Source organism: Aethalodelphis obliquidens, unplaced genomic scaffold, assembly GCF_003676395.1.
Source record: "Aethalodelphis obliquidens isolate GAN/ISIS:26980383/991018 unplaced genomic scaffold, ASM367639v1 scaffold5, whole genome shotgun sequence".
Lineage (NCBI taxonomy): Eukaryota > Metazoa > Chordata > Mammalia > Artiodactyla > Delphinidae > Aethalodelphis > Aethalodelphis obliquidens.
The window spans coordinates 34,683,760-34,698,812 of NW_020837949.1; the positions used below are offsets into that span (position 1 = coordinate 34,683,760).

Below are 15,053 nucleotides of genomic sequence, written 5' to 3' on the forward strand. Positions count from 1 at the left end.
AGAGAAATGACTGTGCTTCATTTACTCTGATCTTCCACAATCTGGCAAAATGTTTTTTGCACATAGTAGTTGTTCAGAAAAAAAAAATTTCCTGAAGTTATCAGGGTTAAAACCTTCAATATGTGAATATTGTTTTATTACAATTATTGTATTAAAATTACATACAAAATGCTCACATTTCATGTAGAAATGAAAATGAATAAGACTATAATTTTTACTTTTGGCATCCTCCAGTATTTTGGCGTCACAATCTGCTGAGAAGACATAATGGCAAGGTAAAATATGTAAATGTGAGTTTTCAGGGCACAGATTATTCTCCTGCATAGTAATTACATTTAATTTAACTCTGTGCTCTTGACAAGTACAACTTTGAGTTAAATCATACTGTGGGTTTGCTAACACTATTTGTATAGCATTTAAAAATTTACCAAGTATCTTCACATTTCTTCTGTTGTGTCATTTGTTAGATGCCATACTTCCTATTATCTACTTTTATAGGCTCAGAAAGACTAAGACATGTGACAGAATAAATAAGAGGAAGAATTGGAACTTGAATTAATTTTTCTTTTATTTTACCAAATTTAAGGTGTTGTTCACCATTTATGAGATGGTGGTTTAATTTTGTTGAATCCTCAGTGTCTCTAATAGCCCCATATCTCTGACTAGGATGTATGGGAGTCTTTATTGAAGGCTTAAGCAGGCTTGGCTGCCAAACAGGGTGCCCATAGAATTTACTGGTACATGTATGAGAGTAAAAAGAGGCAATATTAGTAATTACCAGAAGAGACAGATGTCAGCCAGAACTATCCTGGGCAAATTGAAATGTGCATTCTAGCTACTGGCCTTAAAAATTGAGAACCATGTTTTCTCCTCTGCAAAACCAAAGCAGAGAAAGTTATTTATAAATTTTCTATCTTGAAATATTTATTAATTTCTATTGGAAAACTGTATTTTTATAGCAATGATATTTTTAAAATCCAAATTTACTTAAAAGATTTCAATAAATATTTAGTTTGAAATAAACCGTAAAAATATTTATATGCCAATTTTAAGTGAAAAATTTGCCCCTCCTCCCAAAACAAGCATAAATAAATATAAACACATAAGAAAGCATTCTGAGAACAACAAAAATCTTAGGTATACTTATTCTGCACTTAATGTTGCAAACGGTCACATAGTTCATGTCAGACCATAAGTTGAAAGCATCCTTTCATCTACGGCATTTCCAAAGTCTCTCTCTAGTCTATGGTTTTGCAGATCCACTTTTATTTTTTTTTTTTGGAGGACTCTGATTTTTATTTACTTTTTACAAACAAGAATTGTATATATTTAAGGTGTACAATATATATAGTGTGAATTGACAATCTAACTATTTAACATACCCATCACCTCCCAAAGTTAGCATTTTGTGTGTGTGTGAACACTTGAGATATACTCTCTTAGCAAATTTTAAGTATACATCATTATTAACTATAGACACTATGTTGTATATTAGGTTCTTCAGAGCTTATTCATCTTATAACTGAAAGTTTGTACTCCTTGATCAATATTATTTTTTCTAATTAAGTACATTTAAAACACCATACAGTGGATCCAAAGGCTATGGATTGATTTACAACAAATACCAACATATAACTTTGGTTTTTAGCGTCAAATTATTTAAAGGGACTTTGCTTAAGGCTTTTAGTTCAGCCTTACCTTCCCTTGGTAAACTTTAAGTCACTTGTAATAATCAAAATTTCTGTAGGGGAAAATCAGCCATCTACTACAAAAGATATTAGCTATAGGCCAATCATTCTTACTGGAAAATGACTTAAAATTTCAATTCTTTAATTTTGTAAAATTCCCACTTGCTAGTCTATGTTAGGACACTGGAATTTATCTGTAACCTCAAATGGTAGAACATCTTCAAAGAATTTTGCTTTCTTCCTGTTCAGTCACCATCTAAAATATTCTTCCAGTAACAAATCAGGTAGTTTAAATCTCTTTGTTACCAATTAGACCAACAAACATTTATTGATGGCAGAAATGCCAACCATAAAAGGTCAGGGATACTTTCATTCTTAGGATGCAAAGCAGGTTTTCTTGAATTCCTTTAATCCCAGTTTGGAAAAGTAATTTAACACCCAAATAATCGTGACTATTAAATTTTAATATAAGTCAAATGCTCTGAGAACATTTTGTAATGCTCAGCAATTAAAGGACCCCCTTCTTTCGTTTTACAATAGTGAGTAAAGTTTTGATACTAATGAATACAACTTTGATGTCTTTGCACCTGAGCCTCGCCTTTGATGACCTCACAGCATACAACTTACTCTTTGGCACTGACTAGGTGCCACTGGAAAAACGGGCATCACAGCTGAGTGTGATGTCCCATAAGAACAAAACCTGCAAAGAGTCATTGTTTTGCAACATACACTGGCCTGGTGATTAAACTCAATGCTACAGTGATACCAGGATATGAACCTCTTGTATTCAAGACGCAAATTGGTCCATAATGTTTTTGTGTCATTTTTACAGATATTTCAATAGTGTAGAAGTAACCATGAAGTAATTTCACAACATCTTCAATATTACAATTGCATAGTGCTCTATTTTTGGAAAAGAGTATTAGTATTTTACTGAACTGTATTCTTAGGACAATTCCTAGATTCCTTGAATATTTTTTATACAATAATACTTAATTAAATGTGATTAAAATAGGTAAAATAAGTGATGATAAATAATTTCATTTTCCATAGTGATATGCATGGCTCATGATGGGCTCACATAAGGAACGAAAACGTATCAAAATATCATTAAGATTTTGTTGTTTCCATAGCTATTGAAAACAGCAATCTGATTGATGAAATTTAAGTAGGCTTCTGGGATGAAACTCAGGTTTTTCATTGGAATACAGGGGAATCATAACATATTATTACATCTATAATAAACTATAAAAAATAGTACATATTCCTTCCTAGGGGCCAAAACCAACATAATCATAAGAATATTTTAGAATATCTTACAAGTCATGAGTAAACATTTTATTCAAAAGATATATGGCTATATATCAATAACTGCATTAAACATAAAACTGTATGCTGCTTACAAGAGATATTAATAAAACATAAGGACACAGAAAGGCTAAGAGTAAAAAACATAGTAATAAATTTAACTTGGAAGCACTAACCACAAGAAAGCTAGAGTTATCTATACAAATATCAGAGAAAGAAGAATTTAAGGCTAAGAATACAGTTGATCCTTGAACAAGGGGAGTTTGACCTGCATGGGTCCAATTATACACAGATTGTTTTTTAGGAGCAAATACTAAAGTTCTACATGATCCACAGTTGTTGAATCCACGAATGTGGAACCGCATATATATGGAGGGCCAACTCACAGTTATAAGCAGATTTTCGACTGAGGAGGGTTGGTGCCCTTAACCCCCACGTTGTTCAAGGGTCAACTGTACTTTTAAGGCAACATTATTAGAGATTAAGGAGAACATTTCAGAATGATAAAAAGTTTACATTACCAAATAGATATACTAATTCTCAATATGCATGCGCCTAATAGCATAGTTTTAAAACACATAAAGGAAAAACTGACAGAACTAAAAGGAGAAACAGATAAACACACACTCATAATGGGGGATTTTAAAACACCACTCTCAGTAACTCTGTATAAGCAGATACAAATTCAGTATGATAACAGAAGATGTGAACAAGACAATGAATACACGATCTAATTGTTACACTCACACACATATATCTATATGCGTATATATACATATACATAACACTGTACAAAATAATGGCAAAATGTGCACTCTTTTCTAGTGCAAATTAAACTTTATCATAATAGATCATATCCAAGACCATATAAAGCAAGTGCCAAAAAATTTCAAAGCCTTGAAACACTTATGTTTTCTTACCACTATGAAATTAATCAGCGTTAAAAGGTAATTTAAGAAATCCTAAAATATTTTGAAATTAAATAATGAGTAAATTATGTATGGGTTAGAAAAGAAATCATAATGGAAATTAGAAGACATTTTAAACTGAATGATTGTGGAACTACAATATATCAAGTTGTGGGATGCAGCTAATACTATGCTTAGTGGGAAATTTAAAACCTTAAATTCATACATTAGAAACAAAGAAAGACTGACAAATCCATGATCTAATGGTCTACTTTGATAGGTTAAAAAAGGAACAGTAGGAGAACAGTATGGAGGTTCCTTAAAAAAAACTAAAAACAGAACTGTCATATGGCCCAGCAATCCCACTACAGGGCATATACCCAGAGAACACCATAATTCAAAAAGACACATGCATCCCAATGTTCATTGCAGCACTATTTGCAATAGCCAGGACATGGAAGCAACCTAAATGTCCATCAACAGAGGAATGGATAAAGAAGATGTGGTACATATACACAATGGAGTATTACTCAGCCATAAAAAGGAACAAAATTGGGTCATTTGTAGAGACGTGGATGGACCTAGAGACGGTCGTACAAAGTGAAGTAAGTCAAAAAAGAAAAAGAAATATCATACATTAACGTATATATGTGGAATCTGAAAAATTGGTATAGACAATCTTATTTACAAAGCAGAAATAGAGACACAGATGTACAGAACAAACGTATGGATACCAAGGGGGAATTGGGAGATTGGGATTGACATATATACACTATTGATAGTATGTATAAAATAGATAACTAATGGGAACCTACTGTATAGCACAAGGAACTCTACTTACTGCTATGTGGTGACCTAAATGGGAAGGAAATCCAAAAAAGAGGGGATATATGTATACGTATAGCTGATTCATTTTGCTGTACAGTAGAAACTAACACAATATGGTACAGCAACTATACTCCAATAAAAATTAAAAAACAAATTAAAACAAAGATGACCTATAAAAAAAAGACGATGATATTTTAAAAAATAAAGTAAAAAAGGAACAGTAAATTAAAGCCAAAGAAAGCAGAAGAAAGGTAATAAAGTTAAGGACAGAAATCAATGAAATTTAAAAAACATGGAATCAGGATCACAGACATAATGTAAAACACAATACTATAAAACTATTAGATAACACAGAAGACAATCTAGGGGTCCTTGCATTTGGCATTGTTTAGATACAATACCAAGAGCATGATCCATGAAAGAAAAATTAAGTTGTACTTCATTAAAATTAAACATCTCTGCTCTGTAAAGGACACTGATAAAATAGTGAGAAGATAAGCCACTGACTTGGAGAAAATACATATCCAAAATATATAAAGAACTCTTAAAATTCAACAGTAAGAAAATAACCAACTCAATTAAAAAGTGGGCAAAAGATCTTAACAGATACCTCACCAAAAGATCTGAACAGATACAAATGGTAGTTTCTTGTAAAGCTAAGCAGTTTTACCATATAATCCAGCGATTATGTTCCTATGTACTAACCCAAAATAAATTGAAAACTTTTGTCTACACAAAAACCTGCGAACAAATCTTTATAGCGGCTTTATTCATAATTGCCAAAACTTGGAAGCAAGCAAGATTTCCTTTAATAGGTGAATGGATAAATAAACAGTGATACATCCATACAATGGGATGTTAATCAATTAAAAAAAAGAAATGGGCTGTCGTGCCATGAAAGGACATGAAAGAGCCTTAAATGCATATTGCTAAGTAAAAGAAGCTAATCTGAAAAGGCTACAATACTGTATGATTCCAATTATAAAACATTCTGGAAAAGGCAAAACAACAGTGATGTTAAATTGTGGACTTCAGTTAGTAATTATGCATTAATGTTGGTGAATCAATTGTAACAAATGTACCACACCAATGCAAGATGCAAATAATAAGGGAAACAGGGCAAGGAGGAGGGGAGGGAATCTGTGGGAACTTTTGTACTGTCTGTTCAATTTTTCTGTAAACCTAAAATTGCTTTATTAATTTTTAAAAAGTATACCCATGTCCTAAAATATACAATAGAGAAAAAACAACAAAATGAATGATTCTTTGAAAAAAGAATTGATATAGTTCTATTAATACTGACCTTATAAAAAGACAGAAATAATCAATATTGTAAGTGAAAAAGAACGTCACTACAGATCATATATGTATTAAAATATAAGAATATTACCAAAAATTTTATGCTGGTGAATTAAAAATTTTAGGTGACTTGAACAAATTCCTGGAAAAAAACCTTAGCAAAAGTAGTAGAAAATCCGAACAACCCCACATCTATCAGAAACTGAATTACAAACTTTCCCACAGTGAAATATCGAGGCCCAGTTTAGTTTACCAGATAACTCTTCCAAAATATAAGAAAAAAATAATACTGGTCTGATACAAAATCCTCCAGACAATTAGTTTAGCATTTGAAAATCAATTAATATAATTCACCACAATAAAGAGAAAAGATTATATAATTATTTCAATTTACACACAGGAAAAAAAATGTGAAATAATTCAACACTTGTTCAGCATGAAAACATTTGGTAAATTAGGAATAGATGGGAACTTTCCGAATGTGAGAGAGTAGCTACAGAAACCTACAGCAAACACATACCTAGTGGAGAAATCTAGAAAGCTTCCTCCCAAGATGGGGGAACGAAACAAAGATACCCAGTATCTCCCAATTTATTCATCATTTTACTGAAAGTCCTAAACAGTACAATAAGTCAAGGACAGCCCAGTAGATCAATAAACTGAAGAAGTAAAAGTATCACTGTTCATGAATAACATGGCTACATATGTAGACAATCCAAAAGAATCTACTCTGTATCAGAAAGATTATGTGAATTTAGCAATGCTGCTGGATCCAAAGTCAGAGAGATAATGGTAATGTTCTATTTCTCAGTCTAGATGGTGGTTACATGGATGTATTCATTGTGTGAAAATCCACAGCTCTATACTACTTCCGATTAATGCACTTTTTTGTATATATGTTATACTTTAACAAAAGATTATTTTATGTTGTTTAATGGGTATAGAGTTTCAGTTTACAAGATGAAAAAGTTCTGGAGATGGGTTGCAGAATATGAATACACTTAACACTACTTAACTGTATACTTAAAAATAGTTATGATGGTTAAGTTTTATGTATATTTCACAATTAACAATTAAAATTGTTTACTTTAGAAAAGATGAATGGTATTAAGAAATTAATGTTAAAGGTTGGTGAATCTAAATAACACATAGAAAAAATTCAAGTCAGAAACTTGTAGCCCACGATTAGAGAAATTCTGCTTCCCTCTGCTCTGAGCAAAATTGTTACAGTGATAACAGATGGAACACTATATTTAGAAATCACAATTCCTTAATTTTAAGGCAGTATTCATCATAAGATATATCACTGATTTAATAATACCTTTTGGGTGAAAAAAACCACCATATTTAAACTTACCTGTAAACATATCTGAAATATAAAAGTGTGTGTGCCTTACAATCAAGAAAATGTGGGATATCTGTAAAAATGAAGAAATATGGACTGGTTTGCCTGTCCTTGGAATGCAAACCCAATGTCTCAAGGTAGGTCCATCCCCTTTTCTTAAGGGATCTTGACCACAAGAGTATCAGGATTATGATAACAGAATCCAAAGAACCTGAGCATTATAGGGGATAAAATTTATTCTAGTACTATTTTACTTACATATTTATTAAATAGACATGAAGACACACTCTTTAGTAGGCTAATTATTGGGGATATAAGAATATGAGAGTAGCCTCAGTCCTGGAAAGAAGCTGGGTTTACAGGGATGACATTTTTGCAATGAATCTGAGGTGAAATCATCCATTATCCATAATGGCATGACTAGATGAGATGATTATTAGTGCACAAGTGTACATTTTCATAAAGAAAAATCTACTCTACTCCTTCAGCCAAGTTGACTGTTGCACGCCTGCTGGTTGCAAGGACTATACACGTTTTCTCGTACTTGATTGAAGGCTAGTTATGCTGGCCAAAGGGCCACCACTAACCCATGAAGTGTGTTTGTACTCTTTGGACAGATTTAGTCTCTCAGGCACATGGCTTGTGGAGTGAATGCAGCCGGATTTTGGCCCCAATTACCCGGTGACCTGGTGTTCTTGTGTAGGGCACAACTTACACAAGGGTGTACAGTTACCCGGCCTGGACATACACTGGCTTAGTGATACAACACAGTTGCCACTTTTGCTGGCATTTGTGGTGATACCTGAACAGCAGAGCCTCTTGCATTAAGATTCTCAGTATGTAGATATATCCTAATGAATGGCAAGGAAAGAGAGGCTTGAGAATGGACAGTGATGCATGTGACACTGGAAATATACACTATCTCTGCTCCATAGATGAACAATACTTTGTTTTTAAAGAGATGAAAAATACATCCTGTGAAATTATATTTGGGACATTTGAATAGGTTTGTCTTCAAAGAATGATATAAGCATGGAGAGGAAGAAGGCTTCAGGGCTTCAGGCATGGCAATATACTCCTAACAGAGGCATACTACTATTAATAAATTCTGGTACTTTTTCATGTCCAGAGTTGGCAACTGTAACATTTGAGATTTACATGTAAATAAACTGACTCTTTTCTAAAAGGCTGTACACAGAAAGTCCCTTAATGTTTGCAACAATTATTTAAATTATATAATTTATATTTTAAAAATATGAGCATTGAGAGAAGCTCCCAAGTTTTTTCATTCAAAAACAAAGGAAATTCACAGTTTTTTTTTTTTTTTTTGGAGCTGTAACGATTCTAAATTATTTCTGATTAACAAAGAAAATGGTCTGCTACTACTTCAGTGCCTATGATTACATTACAGTACAATGGAGAAAAGTCACTAATGGGTACCTCTGAGGGCAGGACTGAGACTGCAGCATTCAAATTTGTTTATTAATGAGCCCAGGACAGGGCTCTCCTAGGATGTCAAGATTTGTTAATAGTACAAAATCTGAAGTACTGTTGAAACCTTAAACAACCAGACTATCTAAGAATATCACCCTAATGTATAGCCTCTGAAATAAGTAACCCTCTTCCAAATGCCTGGGACATGTATGGAGGGGAGAACTTAATCAGAGGAACTGCTATTCTTTCATCAATGGCAGGAGGAAAATGGGATATTCAAGATGCTGAAAAAAAGTACTGCAAATATATGTGCACTTTTGGTGACTGCTTTTTGATGAAGAAAATATTGTGCATAATAACTTGAGAATGTATTTAACATAAATTATATTTGCATGAATTATGTTTATTCATATGGTCAGATACATAATGGCTTGCTTGATAAATGGCTGATTAGTCTTATAATCAGCCCAAGAGAGACCCGCTTCAAAAAACTCTCTCCCGGGGGCATCTGACTTTCTAGATATTTTCTGTTTTGCCTTTAAACAGTGAAACGCTGCCAGATTTGGGCACCCCAAACAGTTTACTTCCAGCTTCCAGTTTGCACTCTGGAATGTCTAGAAATATTGGACAATCATTCGCCATAAACCTCAGAGTTCCAAGAAGTACAACCAAGTGGGCAATGTGACGCCGCCCCAAGAAAAGGGGGGTTTCATAAAAGAAAGCATTCAGGGGAACCATGAATGCTTTCTTTAATAATATGAGGAGAAATAATTACTGCAGATGTCAGCAGTTTTAATCACTCTGTTTTGATGATGAGACTACTCTCTCCACCTGAGACTCTGCATGACATATTCAGATGTGGAAAATGTCTTTAATTTTAAGGGAAAAAAAAATTGAAATATTTCTCTATTGTTAGGTAGCCTTATTCTGGTGAAACTGGCTGTATTCTTTCACTTCAGTAACAGTTCCAATTCTTTTGACCAGCTTCCTCCTCAAATTGACCTGGATTGTCACATACTCTGGGAAGATTCCCCTGACTGACCCCCGCTCTGAACTCTCAGTCTGGATCTGCAGTCCTCTTATAAATCCCCATATCAACTTACACTCTTCTGTATCATCGATTACACTGTGTTGTAATGATCAGGCTATTTGTCAATCTTTACACCTTCTTTTTGGGCTCCCCATATTCTAATTTCTTGGAGATTAGCCCTGGGCGGTGTTTCTTTTCTTGCAAGGCTAAGCAGAATACCTGCCCATTATTTGACAATTAACTAATGGTGAATGAAAGAATGAAGTCCTTACAAAGCAATTTACCTCTATTATATAACAACAAAAAATATCTCTACCCTTTGATATTTGGTATATTGATATTTGGGTATCAAATTCGCTTCTTGTTCTTGCCATTATTGTAAATAAACTCCTTTCTGGAAAGAAACTAAATCAGATTGTAAAAAAAAATGAATCTTCAGTAGTTTTAGGTAGAACGTTTTGAGATCAGTATTATTTCATTGGAACCATAGATCTGTGTTCAGGTAAGTGTTTAATACTATTCTCTTTCTGATAATATAATGAAAAGGGTTTGTGGGTTCAAGAAAATAGAAAAATTAATATAGAGATGTAGTGGTTAATTACACACAGAAAGTTAATACCATAAAGCCTGTAGCAAGAGAGTATTATAATTAAGGTAGAGAAATTAAAACAGCATAGGATTTTCACCTTTATATCAGTTACTAGGCACAAATGACCAATTAGCGCAGGTACTATACAATCAATTTTATGAATCATTAGGGTGCCTATTCCTATTCTGTTTCCTCATAAGTTCATTACGTTATAAATAATATGCACTTGTTTTTTGCAAAGATGAACTGAGTTTTAAAGGTTGAAGTATTGTATTTGAAACCGCTATTTCTAATAAAATGTATATGGGGGTACAGTGTCCGCTACTTCTTGGTTTTGACTCTTACTTGTTCTGCAAGTACTTTACAATCCTGAAAAAGTATCTTTACCTAGCGAATATGAAATATGTATGCAGGTACATACAATGGGGATTTAATTCTACCTGCTGGCATTTAAAAACTAGCTAAAACTTCAATTCACTCTAGAGTTTCATAGAAGTTGTGCTCAAATAGGAGGTGTCAGTAATGACTTATTTCGACACATGTATATTCTTGAAAATACAGATTTTGATTAAATACCTGCCACCTTTCAGAGGCCTTCAGTGAAACACTGGAAGCAAAATTTTTGCTCCCCAATGCTTGTGTTTTAAATAATCCCATTATTGGAACTGGCTCTCATTTGTTATTCTGTTTTTTTTTTTGTTTTTTTGTTTTTTTTTTGTTATTCTGTTTTTTGCAAACTTCTTGTTTATTTAGTTTAATTTACTCTTTTGCTTTGTGTATAGAGTTTGTTAACAATGGAAGAGCTTCAAAGTGAGAATACTCAACACAACATCCTTTCCCTGCATAACAATACATTCAATCTGCATCCATTTGCTAAGCTTGGTTGAAACAAAGCACTGATCAGGCAGCTGTGAAGAATGTGTAATACTACCAACTTAACTGACAGCCTAATTAAGTTGGGCATGGGAGTGAGGTGGGTAGCCCAATGTAGATGATTTGCCTAAATGGAACCTCCCATTAACCCCAGAGGACACTTAGTAAATTTAGTATGTGGACTTGGGATTTTTTTTTTTTCCTTAAAACAGCTTGCATTCTATATACTTCATTATATAGAAGAATTACTTAGAAATTATTTAAATATTATAATAAACTGATTCTTGAAGAATGCATGTTAATATATATGGTTAAAACAGGCTACATTTTGATGCATAACAATAAGCCAACTATGTTATTATCGTTTTTGACATGTGTGTATATTTGTAACTTCGGTTTTCTGAAAGATATTTATTTCATAAAATAGATCTTTCTAACTTCAACTAATAGCAATGCTTCCAAAATAGACACGGAAGCTTTTTTAGATAAATTATGTGAAGATCTTCATAATATTTAAAGAATTGTCTTGTTGATATGTAATGGGTCGACTGATAAATATTTACTTTTAGTGTCTATACTTTTTTAGCATAACAAATAATAAAGAATAGACTCTATTTGCATTGCAAGCTGCTTCACTACAATCTAGTGCATTTGATTGCTAGTTAAATTCTCTTTAAATTTCTAGTAATTAAATATGATATTGCATAGAGTATAACAGTGTCTCCCAAAAATGAGTTACAGGAAACAAGATACTCTGCACAAGAAGGGATCTGAGGCCAAGTGAATTTGGGAAATACTTTATATGCAAAGATTTAAAATGCATATTCATGATTGGCTTATCTAGAAACATACAAATAGTCTATAAACATGAAAAACTAACTTTTTCAATAGTCAAGAAAATGCAAATTAAAACAATGATAAGGAATTAGTTTTTGATTGATCATATTAGGGAAGACAGAAAAAAAGATAATCTTCAGTGTTGGAAAAGAAATGGGGAAATGGGCACGTTCATAAAAAGAATGGTCAAGCTTGGCTCGTTCTGTAAACTGGCACTAACTTTCTGGCTGGGGGTATGTACCAAAAATATGTTTACATTTTGAACCAGCAATTCTTTCATGACTGCAACCTAAAAAAGAATAAAAATTAAGGATGTGAACCTACACACACACACACACACACACACACACAAACAATCTTAAGTTTGGAATTTTTTTCTGGGCTATATGTGGTGGGATAAGATAGATACATACTTATATCTATATCTGTTTTTTTTTTTTGCGGTATGCGGGCCTCTCACTGTTGTGGCCTCTCCTGTTGCGAAGCACAGGCTCTGGACGCGCAGGCTCAGCGGCCATGGCTCACGGGCCCAGCCGCTCTGCGGCATGTGGGATCTTCCCGGACTGGGGCACGAACCCGTGTCCCCTGCATCGGCAGGCGGGCTCTCAATCACTGTGCCACCAGGGAAGCCCTATATATCTGTATTTTTTGATTATCTGTATTTCTTTTTTCACAAATGAAGTTTTAAAAAGACATGTAAAAATTCCTTGAAAAAAAATGTTTGAAATCATTTAATGTAAAACTGCATAGCAAACTTCAAAGACTCTAAAAATATCTGGAAATAAAACCAAACAAGAAACTGTTCAACTTTATGATTTTTAACAGTCAATATTCTGAACCTCACCTTATAGAATTTATTGATATAGAGTCCAAGGAACTGGATAAAGACAGGTATTTATAACTGAGTGACCAGAACCAAAGACAATAAAAACAAAGAATATCTCAGATGACTCTCAAATGTTTTATCATTCAGTCCACAAAGCTGAACTTGGTGCCTCAATTTGTTGCAAGGAAAGATGAGAGCTAACTCATTATTTGAAGAAACCACTTGAAGTGAATGGACATTCACAGAAATATCAAGCTGATGTCAAAAGATGCCAATTTTTAACATAATAGAATGCTGCATTACTTTCATCTTCTTAGATATGTTACTTGTACTTCTATTATTATAATATCCATTGTTCTAAGACAATATATCCTTAAATGTAGAATCCTTAATAGTCCAAAGAGACAGGTTAAAAGTAGTTACAGACTATTATTACCACTACTTGAAAGTAAATCTAGAGAAGAAAGGCTAATCAAGAAAGAGGGCAATATTTACAGATTTGGATTAAAACAGATCAGTAAAGAAAATAGGACCTGATAGTTTCAACAGAAATGAGGAGTGATACTATCTCATGAGAGGTGAAGAGTGGAATATAAATTAGGAATAACCATTTGTAACTGCTTAAAAGAAAAAAAAGTCTTCCTAAAAAAAGAAAAACATTATGTTTGTGGGAACTCTTATTTCCTATGGTATGTATTTCATTTTAAATCACATGTATTTCACGTAAAATCAAAGTATCTGTTCAACAAGAGATTATTCTAGTGATCTTAGATAAGCACATACCTAAACATGAGCTCCAAATAATAAAGTAAAAATATTACTGATGGGAATAACGCAAATGAAAATTATTTTTAGAACTTCATACATAATAAAGGCCATGTCTCTAAATAATTTCGCCAAGAACACCACATAAAAGTAGAGGTGCTACTTCATGTAATCGTAACTTCAACTGAGAAAGTATTTTTTAAATAAAGAGAAATGTTTTACCATGTAGATTATTATCTGATTCAAATCTCACAGCAACTCTTTATATCTGTATTTAAGAAATATTATAATAGCATCTCAGTTATTTCTATCTTGTCCCCATGTAGTCCAATACGATAGCCTCTAGACACATATCGTATGGCTATTTAAATTTAAGTTTAATTAAATTAAAATTAGAGTAAACGTTGAGTTCCTCAATCACACCAGCATATTTCAAGCGTTCAAAACTGCAAATCGCTAGTGGTTCCTCTGTTGACAGTGCAGATACATAATATACGCAACATTGTAAAACGTTTTATGGAGAAGGCTTGGGAGAAACACAGGCCCCTAAGCGGCTTGTAGGCTGTGCTAAAAAGCCTCCTTCAAGGCATAACCCTGTGCACAGCTTCTGGGATCACAGTCCACAGCGTGGTGAGTCAGTTCAGTAACGGTTATCCCCATTTTATAGATTAAGATCTATGCCCAGAGAGAGAAAATGCCTTTCCTAAGGTCAGATATGTAATACATGGCAGACCCATAAGCTGAATTCAAGTTTGAGGTCTCAGCTGGTGAGAGATCACACTCTTTGAAAAAAACTCCCTATGTAGCTTCCACTCAAAATATAACTGAACATAATTGACTACAAGGTAGCTCAATACAAGTACTGCCATAATTTTTCTCAAACATTTTGTAGTTATATTACTAAAAACTGTAGTGCTGCCACTAACCTAATATTATTTAAATTTACTGGATATACACAATCTCCAAAAATATGTTGTACTAAATTTTAGACAAACGTTCAGGGGCTAATTGTATTGATCAATACAGAATAACAGTAAAAGTGGAACAAACATGGTAAATGAATCGTTTAAAAACCTACTTAACCAGTTAGATAATTTGGGTGAATGCGCTATACTTGTCAAGTCAATCAGTATCCAATGCCCGGCCCACACATGTAGGCATAATGGAATTTAGCTGGGAAAATATTGGATATAAAACAGTATTTTTAGGAGCTGTTTGAGATGTGTGGACAGAAGATGATCACTAGATTGGTTTGAGCATATAAAGCATTTTGAAAAAAGGCAGTGTCAACAGTAAAACAATTTTGGAGGAGAAAAAGTTCTG

At 33.3% G+C, this 15,053-nt stretch overlaps 1 protein-coding gene across 1 annotated transcript in view; it reads right to left on the minus strand.

Moving 5' to 3' along the window:
• FOXP2 (forkhead box P2) overlaps positions 1 to 15,053 on the minus strand; it is a 262,680-nt gene that overhangs the window by 86,172 nt on the left and 161,455 nt on the right. The gene's annotated exons all lie outside the window — the stretch shown is intronic.